Raw genomic sequence first — 19,512 nt, 5'->3', positions numbered from 1 at the left:
GGACTGATGGAATAAAGGAAAAAGGAAGTTTTCTTACTTAAAAAACATTTGCAAAAGTATGATATACATGTAGCATAAAAATTTCTCTGTTGATCTCGCACCCTTCACTTTCTCACATTCCAAAGCAATTAAAAAGTAGGAAAATGAAGTATGTTCCCCCTTTCTCAGTATGGAAATTCATATGCAACTGATTTAACTGCTGTAACAAGTGAATATTTTGCCTTGACTAACGCACAGTTGAAACAATCATTATGTGTTAAGTTATCGGTAGGTTTCTGAAGCAGACGTAAGTTCTTTTTAGTGCACACGTATGGGCTTAACATTTTATAGTATTTTAAGTTTTGTATTCACGGTTTATTTTCCGAAAGGAATCAAACTTTGACTTCCAAAAGACATATTTTAAATCTTATTGATAGCTGTAATATTTTTATATTAAGATGATTTATTCAAGGGGCAATAGTTTATTCTTGGATGACTTGACAGGTTCATGAAGATAGATAAATGGTTAATATCATTGCAATATTATTCTATATGGAAATTCAAAGGACAGCGTTTCCTCGCAAGCCAGAGAGAGAGAAGGAGTTCACATAGTTTCTGATTTAATCGAACGTAAGAGTCTTGATGAAACTCATGGAAAAGAGGTTTCAATTTAAAACCTACAAAACTCGTACGCATACACTGACTAACTAGGCATTGTGGCGTCTTAAACCCACTTTCGGCCACCAAAAGGCTTTAAAAACCGCCCGAAATATTTCTCCCCCCATTCCTCTCCGACAAGATTCCCACCTCACTCTTCCTCTTGCATATCTTCCCACTCTCCCCCCTAACCCTTACCCCAACCGTCTCCCTGGTCTTCTGAGAGGAAACCCCAACCCCTATTTTCCCAACCCCTCCGCACGACATTAATCCTCCCACCCACCCCCGACAGTAGTCCTGGACACTTTCCCACCGCTGCCTCCTCCACCATTCCCTCCCTCGCCTAGCGAACGGCGCCACCACACCCCCCGCTTTCCCTCCGGCGCAACTCCCCCCCACCAACCCCTCCATTTGCCGCGGCCACCACCACGCCCCTCTATCCCTTCCCGCCACGCCCCTCTCGCCGTTCCCCCACCCCACGCCAGCCTCATCCCTCTCTCCCTCCCACCCGTCGGCGGCCGGAGTGTGAGAGGGCGTGAGCGCCAGGGAAGGGGGGAGGGTGAGGGGGGAGAGAGACAGGCCGCGCGCGCCCCCTACGGGCGGAGAGCGGGGGAAACCGGGGCGGTAGTGCGGGTTGCAGCGGCCGAGGCGTCGCTACTCCTCCTGCGGTTCACACAGTCGGGACGACACCAGGCTGAAGGGAGGAAGAACGGAGAGAGAGGAGCGCGTGGCGTCCGGAGCGTGTCGAGAGTGTGTGTCATCCTTCCTGCCTGCCTGCCGCCTCAGCCGCGCCCCCCTGCCCGCCGCACACACACACCACTTCCAAATCCGTGTCTCTCTCTCTCTTTCTCTCTCTCACTTTGGTGGGGAGATACAAAATAGCGTTTTCACCGCCAAAACGTCGTGAGTCAAAGGGGGGAGGGTGCCGATCCCGGTGGATCCTCCTCCGCACGTTGTTTCCACCAGGGGGGGGAGGGACAACACACGCGTGTGCATTGAGTGTGTGATCGTGTGCTCTCTCCAGCGTTTCGGGGGGGGTGTCCTTGTGCTGTGGAGGAGATAAGGAACGAGGTGAGAGACAACAGCTCACCAAAAGAGGGGCACGATAAACTTTCCTACCTTTTCCTCCCTTTCTCCTTTTTCTCACTTACTTCTGCATAGAGGGACTCATCTCCGCCTTCGCCTGGGGGTCTCTCTTATCTCCCGTCCCCGCCCCCTCTTTCCTTCTCTTCTTCTTCTCCTCCCTCTCTCTCTCTCTCTTCTCCCCGTCTATTCTGTCGTCTGCCCATCTCTGTTCCTTCTTCCATCATCTCGACCATTCTCGGAGAATTCCTCTCTTATCTCTCGTCCTGTCGCTCCAGACTCCACCGTCTCTCACCCGAGTCGTTGCCCTCTTTGTCTCTCGCCTCCTCGGCTCTCCGCATTCCTTCGTCCGTCTAGTCGGCGCGATCTTCTCACTTTCGGAGAGTTATCTGTAGAGGGAGTGTGTGGAGGAAATTCGACCCGCGTTACATTGGCCGCCTGCTTTTCGAAGATTGCAACGACGCTGAAAGAGAGGAGGAACCCATTTAGATTCAAGAGTATTGCGGCTTGATCCGTAAATCCCGAGTCCAACGGTCTGGTCGATCTCCACCGAACCATCTGACGAGGAAGAAGTACACGCCCCCGAACAAATACGCATGTGCGCATGCCGAGTGACGGCAGATAATTGCATCGCGTGTAAACGGACAACTCAGCATAATCTTCTCCCCTGAAGAAAGACGTCCTCACTACTGCTGGAAAGGGAAGAGTATATTTACAGGGGATAAAATATATCCTCCCGTTCTCATCCACCCATTAAAGTTACCGGCGACACTTTTCACTCCGGATCAGCCCGTGCGTGCGGAGAGTTCTTTGCGGGATTATTCTCCACATTCACCACCTCATCTTTCAAGTCTTCTGGTCCCCGCAGACTATTGCGGAAGGATAAGACATATACAAATGTAAAGAGAGAAGCAAAGAAAACTACCATCAAGGGTCTCGTCTTCCGTCAAGAGCCTGGAGAGGTGAAGCACGCTTGCCGAAACGAGCTTTCGCGGGTGAAAGGGGAAGTAAGGAGTGGGACATCAAAAACGTTTCTCTCTTCCTCTCCCTCTCTCTCTCTCTCCAAATCTCTCTGTGTCACCCCGCCCCTGTATCCACTTCCGCTTCCAAATCTGCATCAACTTCTCTCTTCTTCCACTCCAACCACCCCTGATTCTCCTCGCGTTTCCTCAAATCCGTCGTCCCGCGAAAGAGGGGAAAAAAGGAAAAATAAAAAGGGATAGAGAAATATATCTAGAGAAAAATATACTAAATACAATACCTGTATGTTTAAATACATATAAATAAAGAAAGAGAGAGAGTGGAAGCGAATCGGGATCGTTCACGTCCGTAGCGCGAGTTGTGTGCAGTGGGCGCGCGCGTGCGTGCGTGTGTGTGTTCGTGCGCAAGTGTCTCAAGTTTTGCGTGAAGAGAGAGAGAGAGATATATATATATCGTTTCCACGTACATATCTGTTATCTCTTCATCCAGCCTATTTCTTTCTCTCTCCCATCTCCAACTCTCACGTCGTTTCGAGTCCAACGGCCATCGGCTGACTCGTTTACTTTCCCGCGTGACTGAATCCCTTTGCCCTCGCCGGCGCAGTTCTTTGTGTTCCCTCTCCCCTCAGTGATCGTGGGCCGTGTGCTTTCTATCCCTCCTACTCCTCAGACTTTTCTTCACTTGATGCAATTTGCCTGATTGGGGGATCGTCTCTCTATCTCCCTCTTTATCTCTGGAGAAAAAGGGATTCAAAAAGAAAAAAAAACACCAATCAGTTAACTTTGGTTTCATTTTTCCCTCCACCCCAACTAAGGAAAAAAAAGTTCAGAGAGACGTAACCTTTGCTTGGATATATGCACATGGACTGACTTGAAATACTTATTTGCACTGTGATTGTGTGTAATTTGAAGTTCAAAACTAATGTTTTCCCGAGACACTATTGTCTTAATATCTTAACCGGTGGGTATTTGAACGTTTTTCGTTTAAAAAAATTCGTTTGACGCACATAGAAAATGATTGCTTTTACAATAGTGGTCACAAGCCTAGTACAACCTTGCATTTACACTAATGAAATGCTTTGGTAGTTTTTTTTACGCTAAGTAGAACTTTTAATGTACTGCATATTGCCTTTATAGTTATTAATGCCTATGAATAGAAAGTTCAGCAAATATCATGCACGCATAGAAGAATAAAATCATTTTCAACTGAAGTGATTATTTAAATTTTTGAATGCCAATTTAGTATTAAATAGACCATTAATATATAGTTAGAGAATGAACGAAATAGGCCACCTAGATTGTAGATATAGTTCCTTTATTTTAGCAGTAACTCCTGTCATGAGTTTTGATTTGAATCATTTTCATAAATATCAAATTTGCTGTTATCCACCGTCGGACAAAGTTTCTATCGATAAATAGTTTCCATCGCAAATACGACAGGTGTAGTTGTAATTAGCTATTATCATTTATGGAAGATTTTCGAGTGATTGCCATCTTCAGCATTTTGTCTTATTGTACGAAATAATTATTCAGAAACTGGTAATTGACAAGACCTCCACAAGGTCTCGTAAGGTTGTCTTAGTTTTTTAAGCATCTTCTCGCTCAATCATCGCAACTGAAATATTACCTCCTTAAGAAGAATTGTGATTTAACCGTGGCCTAAATTTTCACAACTAGTTTTGTACATTAAAGTCCGACCTCCGTCGTGTTTTTGTTCAAAAGAGTGATTTCCAACCCTACTGAATGATGCAAATTTCATACGACGCAACCTAAATCTAATGAATTCACGCTTAGTCGGTTTGTGAAAAAAATTTGAGGAATTTTTTTGTCAATTTTAAATGGAGAAGACGCAATTTAATCTTCTAGCGACTGATTTCGTCATCAGCATCTTCTGGTCTTTCCAACTCCGAATCTAACTACATCTCTTCTGATAGCAGATAGGTTTAAATACTTCCTGGAATTCACAGGAAATCGATCGAACGAGATTAATGAGCATAATCACTTCCAGTTGATCGGAGAGGGAGGATGGAGGGAAAAGAGAGTTTTGGGGACGTTGGGACTAAGGGACAAGGGAGAACTAGGAGGAGGCCATTCTACGAGTTAAATAAAATCACGAGGATCTGTTGGCTGTGGAGGTAAGAGAGTGTTACGAACCTCAATAATGTTCCCCTGCTTGAGCAGTGGACGTACACTGCATACAAGAATAAACGTATCTCTGATAACTATTGGTGTATTAATAGGGAAATATGTATTTCCATATTAATATATATATATTATCGCCCGGATATTTGTCGGCGAACAACGAATTCCAACACACATCCCTGATTCGATATCTCGCACACGTATCAGGCGTATTTTTGAGCATTGATGTATTTGAGGCTTGCTTATCTCGATGAGATTGCCGTTTTGGTATTTGAATGGGTTAAACAGCGAGCGTTAATCAAAAAATTTACATTCGCCTTCCATACGGAGGTAGCAGCCATTCCAAAAGTATCACGACCTGCTTGAATTTCAAGTGCGGGGCATTGTAAAGGAGATATTGGGCAGTTTTAAAGCTCTTTGTGTTTGAAAATAGATAAACTCATCGAATGCATACTACACCCCTGCCTACCCATCCCTGCCCACTACTTTTTGTTGTTGATGTGTCTATTGCCCGAAAATAATCGCAACGAGCGTCTGAAATATTTTGTTCATGAGTAGATAATAACCCCTCCACCATTTTATTTCAAAAATAGTTGTTTCTGTAAAGTAATAACGAACGTTGCTGGCAATCAATACATTGAAAGTTTTCTTTTCGGCAATTATATGCGATTTTTTCGATTGATTGTGTTCGATTGAGGGATAATTGATGTTCATCAATCTTCTGGCAAGTTTCTTGATGCATAAATTAGAAGAGGCGATGGCGGATCAGCAAATTCACACTCGTGCCTTACATGTGTATTTGGAAATATGTTTAACAACTTACAATTTAAGGCACTCAAAATTAATCTGAAAATATATTAGACGCATTTTAAATTGAGAAAAAAGTAAAGTTTGAGGAAAAAATGCGTCAAATCACTGCGTGGTTTTGCGTGGCTATCATACTACTGTGATAAATATACTTGATTGAGAAAAAATGGGTCGTGGGAACTGAATGCGTTACTTTTTAAATAATTACATGAGTAATTGTTTAATCATAGTAATTAAACGGAATCCAGGATTTCTTCGCGCAGTAAAAATTATTATTTTCCCTGAAAAATGCAGTGTAGTTAGCCAAAAATATATCTTAGCATCACATGACAGCAAGATAATCAGCAAAACGAAAGTGCTAAAAAGTAATCTTATTTACAATTACCTTATACTTAGGAGTACTTAATGTTATTTATGTGGTGATTCTTAGGTTCATGATATAATTTTTCCGTAAATCGGTTAGGAAAGTTTTAACAAAACATAAATCAATATTGGTACATAATCTCTCGGTCATGCAAGGAAACTTTATAAAAACTTCAGATGATGGACGTATTAAACTGTCACTTCATTTTTTGGCAGTGGAGTGGTAGTTTTTGTAGAAAAGTGAATGTTATTTGCGAATATCAATATTTAACGTATTCAAAAGTGTCCTTGGAAATACAAACGCGTAACAATTGGAAAATAAATATATGCTATGAGTAATATATTTGCCATTCCATTAACTATGTGACTGGTTTTGATACAGAGTATCATCATCCTTTCCGTGAATGAAAGGATTCGCTATGACAAATTAAATCCTCTGGTCATTTTTCAATTTTGAGTACCAGAAGATACTCCGTATCGAAACCAGTCACAAAGAAATATTTGAAAATGTGACATAATATATTTTAGAAAAGTCAAGTGTTTCCTTTGCTACTTTGTTCCTTAAAGTAACGCCGTTTGCGCTTAAAAAAATGCGTGTACCAGTTTATGTTGTTTCTTCATTTCCTTCTTTTTATACTTATATTTTAGATTAATATTCCCTTAATGTGACGGCAGTAAATGTTTACATTCATTCACATGATTCAAATCATAATTACATCTAGTTTTTGGGATCTAATTTGTCGAAAATGTTTCTTTGTAGTTTGATTTTTGGTCTTGTCTTGTTGATTTAATGGGTATTTTACCCCTTGAACTTTTGCCCTCTATCGCCAAGTCCTTATTTCACTGCAGGCGTTCGTCAAAATTGCCTCTCATCCGGGGATTGGGACAAGGGTGATCAGCCGCGGTGGGGATCGTTCTCTTACGCCACCACACAAGTGGCCTTGTGAATAAGTCAATGAGACAGGATCGCTAGATCATGGGGTGACGTTACTGTGGAACGTCTCGGCGAGATTGTTCTTCGGTAGCTATAAAATGTGTCTCTTGAAAGTAGAGGAGCTGCGGAGGATGGAACCGATTGATATCCTCCAGTCACCCGAAGGTTCCACCGTCTTGAGGTTAGAGGGCAATAAATAGAGGGTGCGTGCCCAATTGAAGTAAGTGACCTGAGGGCAGACAGTAAAGGAAATCGGCTGACTGAATAAAAACGTGTTGAGACAATGGGAAGAGGTCCTCGTAAGGCACTGAAACAAGTTACTAATAAATCAGTGGGCCTCTCATTTGCTGCAATTGCGGAAGAAATCTGATTGAACCAGCAATTTATTGTCCCGGAATAGCCGGCATCCTTGATATACAGACTAACCTACAATAGGAATTGATTGATTCTCATTTTGAATGAACATAAAAATGGCATTTTTATTCCGTCTACAAAATTTTCCGTGATACAGATAAAGATATTTCTTTATCTATATATAGATATTTCTTTATCTAGGTATATAAGGTGAGTTGATTCTTGCGGAAATATTCTTATTAAGCTTTCTATTTGATGATGTCAGGGTATATAGAGGGATATTTGTGATTTAATTTCTAATTAAAAATTCTTTTTAACTTCTTTTTCAATCTTGATCGATTCATTTGGTAAGTTTACTTTCCTCTATTTCATATTATGCAATCCCCAACTTTTTTAATTGAAAAAATTCATTTGCTAGATAAGAAAAATTCAGGCATATTATTACTTCCAGCTATCTGCATTTTCTGTTTATTGCTGCAAGTTTTTAGTACATGTAATCTTCTGATTAAGCTAGGGTTTGAATTGACACAAGCACGAAACGGTACTTTTCTCTATAAGTATATGCTATTTTCTGTAGGTATTTTAATAAAGTATGGATATTTTGAACTATACAAAATTACTATCAATATGCATCCCTTATTATTGAGGCATCAGATATTTTAATAAAATATGTTTATAGATGGATCAAATCAAAGTATTTCTTAAGTTTTTGTAATAATAGTAATATGGGGAAAATGATGCACAGACATCATAGCAAATGGTCATATCGAGTAAATGTAACTTCAACCTCGTTCCAATTTTGAAATATTTATCTGAAAACTGATGAGATTACGAAATGAGCTTAGATATAACATCTTTTAATGCGGTGATTTTGTCAAAGATGCAATGATCTCTTCTATTAATTTATATATTTATAAATTAATTTATAAATTACCCAAATGTTAAAATACTCTATAAGTAATTACGCTGAGCACATTAAAAATGTATTTTAAAATACCTTGTTTGGGAGATCTCTATTTTTATTATGCACTTACCTCTCCATTCCTCTAAATTCCTCATAGGTATCGAACTGCCACATTTAAATTTCATCTCGTGTGAGAAGAAAATGCATTTACCATAATGATTTACTGCGTTTAACCAGGTAGTGAAGTAAATTCAGAAAAAAAACTGCAACTCTCTTTTGGAAAATTCATTGAAAATCAAATATCTCGGCTGCGAAAAATAAGTAATATTTTCCCATAAAAATGTATATTATTTTTATATAAAGATTTGAGATAAACGGTAAAAGAAAACATTATGTTCGCTAATGACAATGGTATGGTATAAGAGGCTCATCTGAGGTTTATAGAAGGCGGAAGAGAAATATCCCCCTTCATGTTTCCGCCAATTGATTGCAAGTGAGCGGATGCACGTGGTACCGGGAGGATGACCACCATCCATTCCACCCCCTCCCCGGCTTCCATACGGACTTTGCCGCGGCGCCTAGAGTTGTGTGCTCGCCAGGTGATCGGAGCGCATTCCGGATTATTCATGTGATTCGGTTAAGCGGGGCGAGACGCAACACGGGCGTTGATTTCGGTGGCGTGGTTGAATACCTCGGGATTTGAGCTAGTCTCAATCGACTGCGCCGCGGACGGGTTTCGCCATCTAACTCTTGGAGAATAATTTTTGAGGGAATCGAACGTATACTCGTCCAAACATATTAATATTTAACTTTTGCCTCCATTGCCGCAGTGCAACGCTTTCTGTAACTTTCATGAAGGGATAACATTTTCGAAAATCACCGAAAGTAGGAATATTATAATTTGATTATGCTGACCAATGTATCTTTGAAGCCCATCGCTGCAATTTGGAATGAAAAATTTGCTATCTTAAAATTAGAAAAACAGAGAAAGTTATTTTCAATGAATTATCAGTTATATGGTTTGAGTAAGAATAGCGTTAATTTTAAAATGATAACACATGAACTCGTCATAAAACGGAACTCTTTCACGTAATTCTCATCCGATTTTCATAGAACTTACGATTAATTTTGTGGTTCTTTCATGAAATGTAGTGATCGAATTGAAAGGTAATTTCTGAGACAAATAATATATAATATATAATGAAATCAATTTCAATTTTTTCGAAGCTGTTGACTTTATTTCTAACTCCCATCTTTGTTTGAGGCAGAAAATCCGTTATCGTAAGAAGGAAAGTGACTGAAAGATATATTTTGACCATTACCCATTTTTTACTCGCAACCCATTGTTAAATGGTGCCATTTAATCTCTTTTGCCTAAGCTATTAGATATTTTTCATCCTTTTCTTTGCCTAAGAGAATTGAATTTCATTTTACTCTTTTTCTCTAAATTTTAGCTCTAATTTCTGCCTCTCACGTAATAAAGACAATTCATCGCATTTGTTGAATTTCGAATTGCAAAACCTCTCTAGCTATTAGGTAGAGTATTAATAATGTTTGTCTGAATGTTTTCATGCCTTTAAGTATTTGAATTCATAGAAATATTGTCAAGTTTTGTTCCCTTATCATTAGTAGGTCATAAGCTTTGATTCGTATATATTGGAAAGAAGAACAGGATGTTGTAACGCCTTCTCGATAAAAATGCCGTTTTGCGTAAAACTATTTTCTTTTGCCCCATTTTGTTTAACTGTAGTTGATTTTCACGCAGCAAAGAAATTTATTTATACATTTTGGTCAATAATTATCGCAGCTGTGATTTAATTTAAGAAAGAATCATCTTTATTTGATATTTAATTGACCTTTACCTTATGAAGTTTTTATTGAAAGGGTTTGCTTAGGGTTAAATCAGATGATTCATGTAGAATGCTAAATGAGAATTTAAGTGTTGGAGTTGTATATTCTGATAATTATATTTATGTATTTTTAAGATTAAAATGTTGTTTTTCTGCAGTCATGTGATAATGATTGATCTTAACTTGAATTTTGTAATGAGAAGTTAGGTGCATTGATTTCAAAAGTGTTTGCTTGAAATAAATTCTGAATCTAAATTAAACTACATTCGTGGTTAGGAAATATTGCCATTGGAATATTGTAGAGATCGTACTTCTTAAGGTATTTGCAACTGGCGTGAACAAAGTTAATATTTTGGTTAAGTAATTAATATTATACCTTACAAGTGTGAGTAATATTATACCTTGCAAGTTTATATACTCTTTATTTTCATGTGGATTGTGTTAAACTTAATATGGTTATTGTCAGGTAAATATTAGTAAACTTATTGCATATATGATAACTTCTCCAATAGCCATGGTAGGCGTTACTTTATGCCGTATGCCTGATGCATTCAACATTTCACTTGCTGTAATTCCTACGTAAATACAAAATAGGGGTATTCATAATAGTTAACTCATTCCCAAAATCTGTACGTGCACAGGCAATAGTTATTAATTTATGAACTAATATAGTTCTGAAAAAGTAGAAGCTAAATATTTAGAATATCATGTCATATTAGAGGGTATAGCATGGTCGTATGAGATATCTTGCATCTTATTATTTGACAGAGTAATTCAGAAGTAGTTCAACGTATTTTTTAGTCTTGCATATAACATTTTACATTTTGTTTACGTTGCATATTGTATTTTCCTGTATATCTCTAATATTAATAGTTACTTATAGCTGTAGATTCCAAAACTCCATTTTATAATGGCGTAGTAGGTAACAATTACTAGTTTTCTTCTCTTTTTGAGATAATTGATTTCACGTATAAAAAAATGCGTTTGTAATGTACATATTTACAATAAAATAAATAAATAATGATTTCATAAAAATCAATTCTCATTTCATCATTGCTGAGAACTGTTTCCCAAAATTAGCCTTCCATTCCAGGCAACAGTACCTATTCGTTAAAAGATAAATTATTGAAATTATTTCAAGCAACCTTTATTTACTTTGCCTCATCATAAATATTTTGGACGTTATGATATAGATATATAGTTATAAGTTTGATTGATAATTATACAAATGATTGTCGCAATTTCTAGATTTTGCTTTGCAACCAATTAACCAAATAACTTAAAAGACTTTGTAGCCTCTCCGTCGCTTTATATGTAACTGGACGAAGTTCCTGAAAATGTTTTAAAATTATCTCTGACTTGGTAAGGGTTTCTCAATGTTCACTTGTCCAATGTCTTCTTAGCTTTATCCTCTGATTATAATGGGTATATATTAAGTAATTTGCATGTCAGTTTTGCGTGTTGGCGTTTTGAATAATGACTGCCAAGCCTTGAATATAGCTAGTCATCCTTCACGTAATCTATGCCTCACATCGGCTCACATAAATAATTAACAGTCAAAATCATCAAGGCATTTACAAGGAGATCAGAAAAGAGAAACTGAGAATATTTAAATGTTCAAATATGAATCTAGACCATTTAATTTCTGCTTTAGGTATTCATTTTGAGACTATTTCTATCTCTTCATAAGGGCTTTCGTTAATAGACAGAAAACAGGAATGACTACTTAGGGTACGGTAATAATTTTGGGAGAAAATAAAAGCCGGTGTGAGCCTACACTAGACATATTATGCGCTTGTAGGATGGTCTGTCAACCAATGATATATGTGTATCATAATATAGTGAAAAAATCTAACGTTCCTTTCGACAATCAGTTCACTACATGAAAACATCCTCTAAAATGTTTGTGATGGAGAGGGATCAAATTAGCTTTTAAAAATGCACTCACTAGACTCAATAGAGTCTTGAGATGTATTATCTTTCCTTCAATCCATTATCTTTCAATTTTAATAATTTGTTAAAATCGATTCCCATCACTGACATTTCTTGCCTTTAAAATTCGTTTTACAATCAATGGAAACACGAACTCATTGTAAGATAGGGAACCAAGATTTTCGGTGGGGAAACTTAATTATGTATATCCGTGCAGAAAACGCTGGAATTTCTTTTAAAGTGCTTGTAAATAATGTTGAATTTCAACACTAAATATACATTTTCATGATGTACTAATCCATATTATTCCTTGAGTAAACTTGTTTTTCTTCTGGAATTGCCATATAAATTATGGATAAATTGGCTTATCAGAGAGCATTTGAGATCAAAATCACATTTGTATCTCTGATTTTAAGAAAATTTAGTCACAGAGAAAGTGAAATAAATACTTATCATAAAGCCTGTTTATCATTGGGCATTTTTTCTGGTTCTTGAAATTCACAAACATACTGACAGAAGATATTTTTTCAACATAACACTCTGTAAAATCCTCAACTAAACACCATTATTAGATGTGCATGGGAATAACATTTAAAAAAACACATTCTGATAAACGGTACATCAAGTCTAGAAATGGACATTCATAATACATAATATTTTATTCGACTAAGAGTTTAAAATCCATAAAACCTGAAAACCCTTTTAAGTGCTGCAGGTATTGTACACGCTCAAGCCTTTTATCCACTTTTGTTCTCTGCTAGAAAATGTGTGTCGGTATTCAATCGGTTACTCATAACAGCTATTTTTCCTATAGCAGTATATTATTTATGAAGGGTAGGAATGTATATACTCGTATATATGTGTGCCTGTGTGTGATATCATATGGTGGTTGCCCTTCGCAACACGAAATTTGAGGCGACGGTCAGATTACAAAAGCTATTAATGCTGATAATTTTAATGTCGGTTAATATTGCAGAATGGTATGATATGATTCGAACCATTATTTTTATTTCCTGCTAAATTATCATATCAGTTCCTTCGCGTAATTTATCTTCTGGCTCTGGTCTTAAAATGTATGAAGTTATATTTCCTTTTAAAATTTCTCCTCAAATATGGACACTGTTGATATAGGTAATCATTATACTTACAAATTATTACAAAATGGAATAAATTCTGGTAAAAGGAAATATCACTTCATAAATTAAGATTATAAGGTAGTTATCGTAATAAAACAGCTTTGAATTCAATACATTGAAAGTAGAATCCACTTTTCCAGTCGAGTATATACTGTCCTCCTGCAACATGAGTACACCGTAAAAATATTAAACTTCAATATCTGCATTTTATCACCAATTTTCTTCCCTTTAAAGTGTACAACGTACTCAACGTAGGTGTGCGTTTGTGTGTACACACACACTTGATTACGGTACATACCCACACATATGTAATGGGTGTATGTACATATATGCGTGTATATATATATATATATATATATATATATATATATATATATATATATATATATATATATATACACGCACGCATATATGTACATGTATATATATATATACACACATATATGTACATACACACATAATATATATTATATATATTTATACATATGCATTCATACACACATATAGGTGTGTATGTGTTCGTCCTTTATATGTGCTCCTTTCCCTTTTCCTTATACCTATGTCATGTGAATGAGTATTTGTTCGCCGTTTGGCGGGAGTTCGAGCATGAATGTATGTATAAATAAATATATGTATTTATAAACATTGATTAAGATTTTTTAAACACAGAAACACAAAAAAAGGACACTCTTATATGCAGTTTTAATATTTCGACGGCACAGCCGTCATTACCAGATTCTGATGATGACAGCCGTGCCGTCGAAACATTAAAACTGTGAGAGTCTTTTTTTGTGTTTCTATGTTTTAAAAACTTCATCAATGTTTTCATATATTTGTGCGTCGCCGAAGAGCATCCTGTTTCACACATAGAACAGACTTGGATTTTATATAAATACACCTGCATATATATATAGGCGGATTCTGGAAGGCCCGTGGTTATGCGTACAAGTTCCTTTTACGGCACTTAGGGTTCCATGCTGGTGTTCTTTGAGGGAGGATTTCACTTATATGGATAGGAAATAGTCTCCTTGTGTCAATTTGGAACTGTAAGGGGGTTGTGCAATCGTCGCGATGCCGTTGTAGAATACCTTCCCATACAGACATGTGTCTCTGCTTTTGGTCGTCCGTCAACATCTTCGGGGCGAGTGTAGCGCAGATCTTTCGCATCGCCAAATTTTCAATAATAATGGTGTACACTTTCATCTTATCAATGTTAATACGATCGACAATCATGTACACACTTAACAGATGGTCTAAATTCAGAACTTCACGCATAAGTCAGGAAAACATTATCACCCAAACTTTTTATTAAAATCTTGTATGTGTCCATTCTAACTGTACGCGTATTCGTTTCATTACACAGTCGGAGTGCGCCTTTATCAGTTTTCAGATGATATTTTGCTGCCAGTGTTCAGGAAAGTGTGCGCCGCACATCGGTTTACCAAACCCCCAACCCTTGAAAATTCACGGAAAATGTTGCCATTCCCATGATACGGAAATGGTTTCCACGTCGCGCGCAGCCGTGTTTCGTGGAGCGGCGAGGCTATATTTTATTCCTCTCACTCCCTCCGATGATGCACTTCAACCGCATACCCGCGGAGGAACAAGCTGTCAGCAATCGCGACATGCTCAGCAAGCGTGCGACAATACGGGCTCCGGCAAGTTTCCGTCGGTAAGAACCCTCTTCGTTGGGTAGGAGGGAGGAATCAAGTTTAAAAACGCTTGACAAGCCGGAGTAACAAGCGAGTAGTCTCTCTCTCTCTTTATCTCTCATCGCCGGGTTCATATCACTGCTCGAATGGTATCCTTGTAAAGACGTTCGCGGGGAGTGAGGAGGAAACGTCCCAGGGAGAGGGACAGGGGAGCTCGATGGTGGTGGTGATGAGAGTGTGTGCGGACCTTCGGAATTTAATTTGCCACACGGGGTTTACGAGCACGAATCGGAATTGGATATGTTCGAATTCTTGGGATAGCAAGAGCGGCAGGACACACCCACCACGCCGGAGTAGAGCTGCACTCGTGAACGAAGAGTGGTGGTTTGGGGCGGGGGAGATAAGGACGAAATGGGACGGATGACTTTTGACGTCAGATCGGTGGTCATTTAATCTGGATGGAATGAGCATGCGTTCAGATCTTGCCACGTCACTCTAAAGTGGTCTAATTTACTACTTCATTTCAAAATACTTCATCGGATTATATGATGTTCCCGTTAGCAGTATCGTAGTCAGGTTTTCTAGGGAACCCTACAGAAAAAATTATCCCTCTACCTTCTTCTTCTTTGCTCAATTTGGTACTACCATAACACACAATTATCCGAATAAATTTTGAAAGAATTAGTTTATTTTCTGAAAGGTTGATTTTGAAAATGATACTGGGTTAAAAGACGAGTGGGCTGCTTCGTATACATTTTCGTATATATCACTTTTGATAAATACTTATATTTATTTTTTTTGGAATTGGAGAAGTCTTTCTTCTCGAGGCTCCTAAATACGCTGCTTCCCCCATTTTAACGGGTGTCAAACTCCCCAGTTATGCCGCCAGGACATAGTTTCGCCGTGGATGGAATGCTAGCATGTCGACGTAGGAATCCTGGGCTCATATATGAGTTTAGTGTATGGTCTGCTACGGATACGAAGGAGAGTCGGATGAAACATTTTTTGATCTCGTAATTTATAGAATATTACTCGTAGAGCTACACATAATTCCATGTAATTAAATAAACATTTCTCATGGCTTGTAATATAAATAATCTGGCTGTTCGAAAGAACGTGGATATCCCATACTTTTGCTGCAACTTCGGCGATGACGTGTGGTGTCATTACTCGGCAGGCGTGACTTGGTCAAGGAGATACTGTGACAGAATCATGGAAATCCCTTGCTCAAACGTAAGCATGATGGAATGACAGGCATTGATGCACATAATTTCACATACGATCTAGAATACCCTTGAAGAGACTGGAAGGAAATTTTTCAAATGGACAGGAATTTTTGCGAAATTATTTCCTTTAAAGTAGGTTAAAAATCGTGTTTTTTTCATTCAAAACTGATGTAAATACTTCAGAGACCTAAACGCAACCTTCAGCGTATAATGTATTTTTTTTATTATTTAACAATCCGGGGACAGCAGGAATTCAAAATTAGTTTAAGGCGCACAACTGATATTTATGTTCAACTTTATTGCAGCCAAAAATATTTATCGGGGGAGGGGAGATTTAATGTACCCCATGTCGCCTCCATCCTTGATCATGTCCCTTAAAAGAACGCTCTTCCTCTTTGGAGCACTTTGCAAGTGGAGCATTGAAGTTGCAATGTTACGCTATTATTGAGCTGAGTTGTTATGCATTCGTTCCGTCAAGTGTGCGCCTCACGTGTAACTATAAGTGTCCCTGTTTCTAACCAACAGCACATGTATTTTGAATTTTCAATGCACTTTTAAGATTTTCACTTGACTCTCCTCGGTAAAATCCATGCTGAATAAATTTTCCGGGAACTAGACCTTTCTAAGAATTCATCGTTGAAACTGGGATAGGAAACCAGTCAACTTGCCCCGAGTATGTAATTTTTTATGCAACACTTATTATAGCGTAAGTTTTGAGGCTTTAACATGAATGATCAAACCAAATTTCAGGGTCATCACTGCAGTTTCATTAAGTGAATGGTTTAACTCGACCCTCGAGGTACTGTAAAAGTTATTTGCGGCTAGTATTTTCCCACCGAGGTTTCTTTGATATTCAAACCGGGATCAAATTTTGAGGTGGACAAAAGGATGAAAGTCATGGCACTTGGAGAACATTTTGGTAGTTCAAGAAACATCACATAACTGTAAAACAATAGCAAATTTTCATTATGTCAGAACCGTTGACGTAATTACCAACATTAATTTGCATTTAAATAAACGGAATTATTTTAAATATCCCGTTTTGATAATGAGATTAAAACTTTGGTCTAAGGTATCTAAGACCAAAGGCATGCAATAAAACGTCAATTTCGTTAGAAGATCTATTATTTACAGCGTATTGCACAAGTGTGGCACTTATTGCGACCTACTAATTCCATTATTTAGACGTGTTGGCAACATAATAGTACATCCACTTGAAAATAATTTACTGCTTGAAGCATTACGATAGAGCATAGGGTACCTGTTTGGTTAGCAAACAATTTGTAGATTAAGTGATGGATGGAAAGTAAGTACGTACATAAGCATGCAACGAGGCCCACCGTAAAGTAAGAAAATCACATGCAAAGAAATGTTTCTGCGAGGTCATGGAATGAGTTCAAATAATGTGTATAAGACGGGGATACATTTGGAGGGACGGCAAGGGAAGGGTTAGGGGTAGACGTGCTGAAGGAAGTTGGAGGGAGGATTTAAGCCTCTTCCGGGTCTCCTGCTAACTCTTGAACACGACGCGTTATGCAATTAAATTTTGGATTTATACAATACCGGGCTTTGTCTCATATTCCCACCCCCTCTCTTTTTCCCTCTGTCTTCACTCCCGTTCCCCAGTCACACTTCAGGCCCCCTCCCCTCCACCCAGAGCCCTTCAGAGTCTTTAATTTTGCGCAGATGAGCGCAAGCTCCTGTTTTTCCCGTGGTGAACGGGCCCGATAATGACGCGAGTGGGTAAAAATCCGGAATGCGTCAATACTAATGAATGGGGATGAGTAAATTCGTTGGCGCGTTTCCCGGGCCACTTTGGGTCCAGTCCGGTGTGAGAAAAAAACCGAAGGCATAAGAATGGAGCGAAACCAATTAAAACGGCTCAGCTTTTAGTTGAACTTGTATCGGTTCTTGTAGTTTTTTTGCAAAAATTCTCTATATGTTTGACGCCATGGCGAGGGATTCATAAAAAAACATATTAGCATCCAATTCATAAAATACTGTAATGTCCTGTCTTTCAGCATTGGAATTGGTGTTACTATTGTTAAAGTCTGAAGTTGTTACCAAAATCCAATACAGCCTCACTTTCAATTAAAGTGAATTTAATTGTTGCCTACTAGTATTCGGTTAACAATGTCCCCCGCAGTTTTTTTTAAATTTTGATTAGTGTACGTACCTTACTGATTACTGCGTTTACGTGCGTTATATAGTCATACTTGCCGAGAAATGTATCTGTTATATGAGAAATAATCTTTTCATTTCTTTTTACATACTATCGTATCATTATTACTCAAATAACTAAAATTTACCTCAGTCAGACAGACAAGATGAGGCTAGAGACCGATGAATTATTATTTGGTCGTTTCATTGGGTTGAATAGACTAATTTTTATCCCCAATTGAGGATTGTCTGCGCAGTCCGTATAAAAATGGCGAAGCGATATCAATCAGTGAACCAATATTCTCCGTATTAAAAATTGCTTTCAGCTCCAAGAAAAAATATACATAAAATTCGTACTATTTTAACTCACGACAACCAGAATTGCTATTAAAGTAATACATAAATCAACTAATTAATATGCTATAACGACGAATACTAATTTGTTTTCGTCGTCGATGACGCGCAGAATGCGATTTCGTAATATATTTCCAGAAAACCACCTCTTAGCAATCATATTTTGTAAGGAAATTGAAACCTATTTATTTAATTACCACATATTTTGAGTGATTAAATAATCAAACATTTGGCTAATAGTATTGTAATTCGCCCATACCGTAGTTTTAACCATATGTTCTGATAGCTTTCCTCAATCTTGCCTTAGCTTAAATAAGGTATAATATGAATCAGTTATTAAAATCGTTCATAAAATAATATAGGGTCACAATGGTTTTGCAATATATACCCATCATTTGATAGCTTTCCAAAGTATAGAAATATAATTTAAAAGCAATAGTTCATTCTTTATTGACGATGGATGCAAATTTTCCAAGCCAGTATGTCGGTATATATTTACATATGAATATATATATATGAATATATATATATATATATATATACACATATATATATATATATATATATATATATATATATATATATATATATATATATATATATATATATATATATGCCCCTGATATGCTCGCCACTGATGGTGATTTTATTGGCGGAGTGTTGATGATGATCTTGGCACCGGGTAGGCGTTCGGAGGGGCCCTGCCGAATGAAACCATCCCGAATGGGGAAGGGCGGAGGAGGCCCCCAAGTTGAAACGAGGAGAAGTGGAGGAAGGTTGGTAAAGGGCGTCCAAGATGTTATCTGGTCGAGTGAAACAGTAAAGGGACGAGGGAAAATTCCGGGAGAGGGGAGCTCAGGGAGACGGGGCGCGACAACAGGACGGGGTCGCCCCGGGTTCCGCAGATTCGGTAGACAATGCGTGTGTTAGGGGAGAGTTGGGACGAAAGGGGGTGTGAATTGAATGTTGGGGGGACGGATGAAAAAGGGTTTCAAGGGG

General features: G+C 38.1%; 1 long non-coding RNA gene across 1 annotated transcript in view; it reads left to right on the top strand.

Moving 5' to 3' along the window:
• The first annotated feature begins 1,304 nt into the window (after positions 1-1,304).
• Positions 1,305-19,512, top strand: part of LOC139691942 (uncharacterized) — a 239,548-nt gene continuing 221,340 nt past the window's right edge. The window contains exon 1 of the long non-coding RNA XR_011701701.1: positions 1,305-3,660. This is a non-coding gene — a long non-coding RNA (uncharacterized lncRNA). The remainder of the gene's footprint in view (positions 3,661-19,512) is intronic.

This window comes from Hetaerina americana, unplaced genomic scaffold (genome assembly GCF_022747635.1).
Source record: "Hetaerina americana unplaced genomic scaffold, ioHetAmer1.1.p SCAF_4, whole genome shotgun sequence".
NCBI lineage: Eukaryota > Metazoa > Arthropoda > Insecta > Odonata > Calopterygidae > Hetaerina > Hetaerina americana.
Note: the sequence above shows the minus strand (reverse complement) of the source record. Positions and strands in the feature narration are given on the sequence as shown.